General features: G+C 31.9%; 1 protein-coding gene across 2 annotated transcripts in view; it reads right to left on the bottom strand.

Moving 5' to 3' along the window:
• LOC136031527 (uncharacterized) overlaps positions 1–6607 on the bottom strand; it is a 146532-nt gene extending 139925 nt beyond the window's left edge. For both annotated transcript variants that reach the window (XM_065711200.1, XM_065711206.1), the window contains exon 1: positions 6372–6607. The gene's annotated coding sequence lies outside the window, so the exon portion shown is untranslated. The remainder of the gene's footprint in view (positions 1–6371) is intronic.
• Positions 6608–7255: the final 648 nt, after the last annotated feature.

Here is a 7255-nt window from a genome sequence, read left to right on the forward strand (position 1 = left end):
AACCTTCTGCTCTTTAAGGTAAAGTTTGATTTTTGACCATTAAGACTTAAAGAAGCATCAGAATGGGACCTCTAAATGCTAAAAGTAAGAGCAATCAGAATGGGATAAAATACTTCTACCAAAATACCCATAGAATAAAAGAGCTATTTATACTTATTTGCTTTAAAAAAATCTCAGTTACAATATTTTAAATGACCATCAGATATGGCACCTATAATTACCTATTAATTACATTTGTCGCTCTAGTAAATGTTCATAGTAAGGCAATATAGAACTTTAGCGTAAAGAGCAAGAGCTGAGGAGGTAGGCAGTTCTTTTTGTAGTAGCCAATGTAATTTCTGTATTGTTTTACGTACAAATGAGGCTCTTTTCTTAATTTAAAAAAACTTATTAAAATAATATCTATAAAGAGCAGACAACAATTCTGTAGCAAATGTGAAAACCAAATTGCCTAAAGGTTCCCTTAGTCTGCTTAGGAGATACATTAGTCATGATTAAGAAAAGTCTTAGAAAGGGGGAGCTTTCCCCTTGACATCATTTTTCCAAAAGGGAATAACAACAATCAATTTACTTTTGTAAAGGGACGGACAGAAACGTTGTTTATTTTAAACGTTGTTTAAAACGTGTTTATTACTTCATGCAACAAACTGAACTTAGTTATCCAGGAGCTTATATCTTTAACAATATTAAATAAAAAAAACAAGTTTTTTTTTAACTGAAAGTAAGGAGCGACATTAAAACTTAAAACGCACAGAAATTACTTCGTATATGAAAGAGGCTGCTTCCTCATCAACGCCCCGCTCTTTACGCTAAAGTTTGACTCTTTCTCTCAATTCTTCTTTTTAAAACAGTAAAAAACTTTAGCGTAAAGAGCGGGGCGTTGATGAGGAAGCAGCCTCTTTCATATACGAAGTAATTTCTGTGCGTTTTAAGTTTTAATGTTGCTCCTTACTTTCAGTTAAAAAAAACTTGTTTTTTTTATTTAATTTCTGAACGTTTTTGAATCAATGCATGTTTTGATTTTGGCTCTCCGCAGAGGATTAATCAAAACGAAATTTGCATATTTTTTATTTTTGGCTCAATGGCTTTCTTATAATTTTGATCGAATGATTTTGAGAAAGAAGAGCGGGGGACGAAGCCTAGTTGCCCCCCGATTTTTTGGTTAATTAAAAAGGCAACTAGAACTTTTAATTTTTTACGAATCTTTTTATTGGTAAAAGATTTACGTAACTTATAAATTAGCTTACGTAAAGAACTTTTGTATTCTTATGTTTTTATTACATATATGAGGGGATTTGCCCCATCGTCAGTACCTCGCTCTTTACACTAAAGCTTAAATTTTATCCCAATTCATTAAGAATGACCCCCTGAATCACAAAAGCCGTAGAATAAGTAGTTGAAATTACTGAAAATACTTTAGCGTAAAGAGCGAGGTATTAGAAGGAGGTGAGCCCCTCATATGGATAATAATTTCTGTTTGTTTTAAGTTTTATTGCTGTTCCTTACTTCCAGCTGAAAAAGCTTTTTCACTTTTATTTTTTATTTGTTTTTTTTTAAATAATGCTAGTAAATCCTGCTCTCCCTTCATGGAAATTTTCTTCTCCCATTACAAATTCTCGAAGGAAAGCTCCCCCAGAATATCCCCCTCTTCTCAACCCCTCCCCCAAACCAAAAAATCCTCCTGAAAACGCCTGTATACTTCCCAATAACCATTACTATATGTAAGCACAGGTCAAAGTTTGTAACTTGTTGTCCCTCCCACGGGGACTGTGGGGGAGTAAGTCGTCCCCAAAGACATAGTTATAAGGTTTTTCGACTACGTTGAATAAAATGGCTATCTCAGAATTTTGATCTGTTGACTTTGGGAAAATAATTAGCGTGGGAGGGGGCCTAAGTGCCCTCCAATTTTTTTGGTCACTTAAAAAGGGCACTAGAACGTTTCATTTCCGTTAGAATGAGCCCTCTTGCAACATTCTAGGACAACTGGGTCGATACGATCACCCCTGGGGAAAAAAAACAAATAAACACGCATCCGTGATCTGCCTTCTGGCAAAAAATGAAAAATTCCACATTTTTGTAGATAGGAGCTCGAAACTTCTACAGTAGGGTTCTCTGATACGCTGAATCTGATGGTGTGATTTTCGTTAAGATTCTATGACTTTTAGGGGGCGTTTCCCTATTTTCTAAAATAACGCAAATTTTCTCAGGTTCTTAACATTTGATGGGTAAGACTAAACTTGGTGAAACTTATATATTTAAAACCAGCATTAAAATGTGATTCTTTTGATGTAGCTATTGGTATCAAAATTCCATTTTTTAGAGTTTTGGTTACTATTTAGCCGGGTCGCTCCTTACTACAGTTCGTTACCACGAACTGTTTGATTTAGGCCATAGATAGTAAAACCCTTAGAAATTGGTTTGTTTGTGTAATTTATCAAAATCATGACAAGGTTAGCAAGTTTTCGATCATTTATTACTTTATGTGAGAAGTTTCTATAGAAAATGGTATATTTTAGAAAAAAAGAACCTACGTAAATATACTTTACGAGAAGCCAGACAATTATTCGGTCTCTTGATTAAACTTCAACATTTTTCGAAGGTTTCAAAGAATATGATACCACAGCTTAATTAGCCCAACGAGAAAAAAAAATCATGTATGCTCTTATGAGCAAGAGTTAATCTTTTTGAGGCAAAATTACTATATTTCGTTTTTTTTTCTGCTGACCAGCTAAAGTGGAACAGAAAGTGGAATTAAGAATTTTTCCCTATTATGGACATATATATTAAACATACTTTCACAAACTTAAACTTGAATCTGCTATGTAAATCTTTTTTGTTCATGTATTTTTTGTTTGTTACATTATTCGCCATTAAGGTCTCGCGTATTATTTTTTAATTGCTCCAATGTATAAATTTGTTCTAGAAAACGGCTCCAAGCTTTTTTTTTTAATTTGGGCAACCTGAGATTTTTTGGCCTGAAAAACTTATCTAAATAGGTCTGACATCTGAAAAAAAAACTGATTAAAGGTTTAAATTTTGGAAAAAAAAAAAAAAAACACACGAGTAACAGGACGTTAATATACATTTCAAGACAATAAGTTACATCATTTCCCCTAATGTATGAAAGTTGCAAAACCACACAAGATGATATATTGGAACAGGTAAAACAAAGGGAGGGAGCAAAGAACACTAAAAATTACATTGAGTTGAAAACAAAACGTCGCACAACAAAATTTGTAGTTAGAAGCAAAGTAAAACTGTAATAGTACGAAGGAATGTGTTAGTTTAGCATGATGATTTTATTAAGTAATTAAACCTTCACAAGTATTTCACTGTTAAATATCAACAAACTAACCAGAATTACAGTGAAAATTTAGAAAATTTTGAAAATTGGAGAATTTAGTATCTATACCCCGTGCAAAATTACACAAGATGAAGAATGACTCATAACAGGAAAGATTACTGGTTGTTATTGAATTATATAACAACGCAACTAAAGCAAAAATACGTCGAATAAGCAGCTGAGGAGTATTTTTTTTTTGTTATCGATGACGTCATTCGAAACTACATATGAGTTTGAATGAAACCGATCAGCTAAATTGAAAGGCATTAGGAAAATCTGTTGGCTATGATATAAGAAAATGAAGCATACGCGAGACCCTGAGTGTAAGACATGTGACAACCATTATTACAAAAATACATTGGATTGTAACTGACATCTGTGGTTACAGGAGAAGCAACAGGAAGAATCACAGTCCAAGAAGAATACAATTCCCATAAACATGATGATTTTTGAATGTATTAACGGGATGGAACAATTGAACTCACAGCAGAGTTTCCGAGATTATGTTAATAAGGATAAAGCAATCAAATACACTCAATCCTTTTATAAGATAATACCCATAAGTTTATCACTCTACATATATCATAAGCTAGTAAAAAAAAAATATAGAGCCGACAATTAACAAACGTGCCATTAAAGAAACCTAATACTGAGAAATCGCCCCAAAAAAACTAAAATATGCCAAAGCTTCAGGACAAGATGTGAAAAAGACAAAAAAATGTAAAAACAAAATTAAAAAGTCAAAAATTTTAGGACAAAATTAGAAAAAGACGAAAACACGTGAGCAAGAATTTGAAAATTGGCACAACATTTAGAAAAATAATGAATTGTGTGAAGGAAAAATGAAAACCTGGAGATTTTCTCAACAAAAATGAAACATTGAAGTTCCCCCAAAGAGACAATGAGTTTTTATCCTTAGAAGTAAGAATACCCTCATAAAGAGTGTCCTTTAAGTGGCTTGGATTAAGTTAACTTATATAAGGTTGGAATGGACGAAACCACTCTTTTTTAAATTTTGTACTGAAATTCTTACCATTTTATTATTTTGTTCATGAGATTTCGTTTTTTTTTTCAACTTTTGTCCAGAAGATTTAAAAGTTTTTTTTCGAGGTTTTAATTTTTTTTACAATATTTAGTTTTCGATTTTTTTCCCCCGCTAGCATGAATGATACAAATTTTTGTGATTTTTCCCCCAGCTTAAATTTGTTCACGTGATTTATTTTCCGATCTTTTTTGTTCAGTTTTCCGAGATTTCCAGTTTTTGCAAAAAAAACACAGTTTTCTATTTTTGTTTACCAGAAACATAGATTTCAAAATTGGTTGATTCTTTTTTATAGTTTTAATTTTTGTCCATCCAGTTTCTCCTTTTTCAAATTGTCTCCCAAATTTTAGCCATTTTAAATTATTTTTTTATGTAATTTTGTTTTGCTGTTCCATTTGTGTTGCCAAGTTCTCAAACATTCTTTACTTTTATCGTAAGTTTTAAAAGCATTGTTTATATGTAGAGAATTTTTCATCATTTCAAGTATCTCCCGGGGTTTATTTCGCCAGTGCTGTTATTTTTGCTCAACCCATAAAGATTATTTTTCGATTTTCTTGTTTCTAAGTTTTTGGCATTTTCATAATTTTTTTTCATACAATTTCGACTTTTTAAATTCTTCTCCATTGTTTTTATAGATTTTTATGTTTTTGGCGCACGAATTTTCCTATATTATTTTTTTTAAATAATCAAGAGTTAGTTTCTCGTCAAGTGCATTTTTGACTAGCTTGAGAAATGAACACAGTGATGAACTGATTAAAAAAAAAAAATCTTATAGGTCACGAGCTTTAGAAAATTCCTTGTGAGCCTTCATTTTGAAAAAAAAAAAACAGGAGTATTTTCATATTAATGAGCACATTTCAAGAGGGTATATACGTCATATTGGCCTCATTAGTGATTGGATCGCTTTTAATATCTATGCTGCAGGCAAAATTACACAAGAAACATATGATTGACAAGAAAAATAATATGATTGCTTTTTCAATAATGAGGACATTTCATGGAAATAATTTACAGACCCCCCCCCCCCTAGAAAGCAATAATCAGAACATGTAAAAAATGAAGTGAAGTACAAAGAACGGTGCTATTTGAAGACAAGCAACAACGAAAATCAGAACAATTTAAAAATGAAAGTGAAGAATAAAGAAATATTACGTTAGAAGAACAGCGCCATAACAATTTTTGAGATCAACAAAATATAGGGCAAAACCAAGTACACACATACTAAGACACCATAAACTACGCAACTATTTATTGCAAGTATTTGGGTCTTCGAGGAATACCAAAGATATTTCGCTTCATTTTCCATTTTACCGGAAACAGCTTATCTCCCCCAATCCGTATAATTCCTTTTGCGCATTTTTTTCCAAAAGCATCCAATATGACTGGTTAAAAATTTCCTAAGAAATAAATGACATTATTTATATTTTTTTTTTACTTAATAATTGTTTTATTTTCATTGAACAAACAAATAAACCAGCCACTGAAAGACAATTTGCTTAGGCAAAAACCCACATCGAAACCAACCCTAACATTTAGTCTCTGTCAACCAACATGGAAAACACGGGAGAAAAACATTCAAACATAATAGCTTAACAACACTAAACTTGATTTGAAACTTCAAACTCCCATCCCAACCTGATAAAAAGTGTTACAATCGCTGCTCTTTCACTAGTATCCTCAATAAAAAAAAAAAGAAAAAAGAAAAGAAAAAAGCACAAGAAAAAAGTCGCTAAAAGTAACCGAATAATTAAAGAGAGAGATTTTAACAAATGTACGGTTACTCGAACACAGCTACTAAATTAAAAATATAAGCCTTTGTCAAGAGTAAGCCTAGTTTGACTTAATATTCTTGAAGCTCCAGATTTTGAATTATAAATTGTAATTAATTTCCATTTATTTTTTTCATACGAGTAAAATTAAAATGAGTATATATAAAATTTACTGATATTAATACTAATGCTTGTTCTTGAAAAAAAAAATATTTACCTTTAGTTTTCTGTATCCATATATATGGAGAGCACAGGCTAGAATGCAGCACTGCAAAATTTGAAGGGGTATCTCGTCTTGTTTCCTTTGGACAGGAAAGAAATCTACTGAGCACAAGCAGATTTTCCGGCAATAGAAACTGTAAATTAAAGCGGCTTAGCAGTTTTATATTTAAATCAACAAACATTTAACGAGAAGAAAAAAGTCGATCAGGATCGTCTATCGTTTCTTATTCATATTTCTTTAAAAAAGAAAATGTATAGTACTAAGCCATATTAAAGTTAATTAAGATCCTGAAAAGCAGTTTTTCATCAGGATTTGATGAAATTATTGCCAAAATTGTCAAGGAAAGTGCTTACATTCTGGTTAATCCACTTATTATTTTGTTAAACCTTTCGTATGAAACAGGTACTTTTCCAAATGATTGAAAAAAAATCGAGAGTAATTCCTCATTTAAAGGTGGAGATTCATCATATGTGTCTAATTATAGGCTGATTTCACTTTTATCTACTTTTTTGAAAATTTTTGGAAAAAAATGCGGATAAAACTTACAAATTTATTGGAATTAAAGGGTTTTCTGAATTCGAGACAATTTGGGTGTCGTCCCGGCCACTCTTCGGAAGATGCTCTTGCTTCGCCTTCCCTTTCAAATCGTTCGTGGTAACGAACTGTAGTAAAGAATGACCTGGTTCAATAGTAACCAAAACCCTAAAAAACGGAATTTTGATACCAATACTTGCATTTTTGTTCTGATTTTAAACGTATAAGTTTCATCAAGTTTACTCTTACCCATGAAGAGTTACAAACCTGAGAAAATTGTCTTATTTTGGAAATTGGGGGGATATGGGGGGAAACACCTTATAAGGTGTTTATAGCTGGTCTGC

The sequence above is a fragment of the Artemia franciscana genome, chromosome 1, assembly GCF_032884065.1.
Source record: "Artemia franciscana chromosome 1, ASM3288406v1, whole genome shotgun sequence".
Classification (NCBI taxonomy): domain Eukaryota; kingdom Metazoa; phylum Arthropoda; class Branchiopoda; order Anostraca; family Artemiidae; genus Artemia; species Artemia franciscana.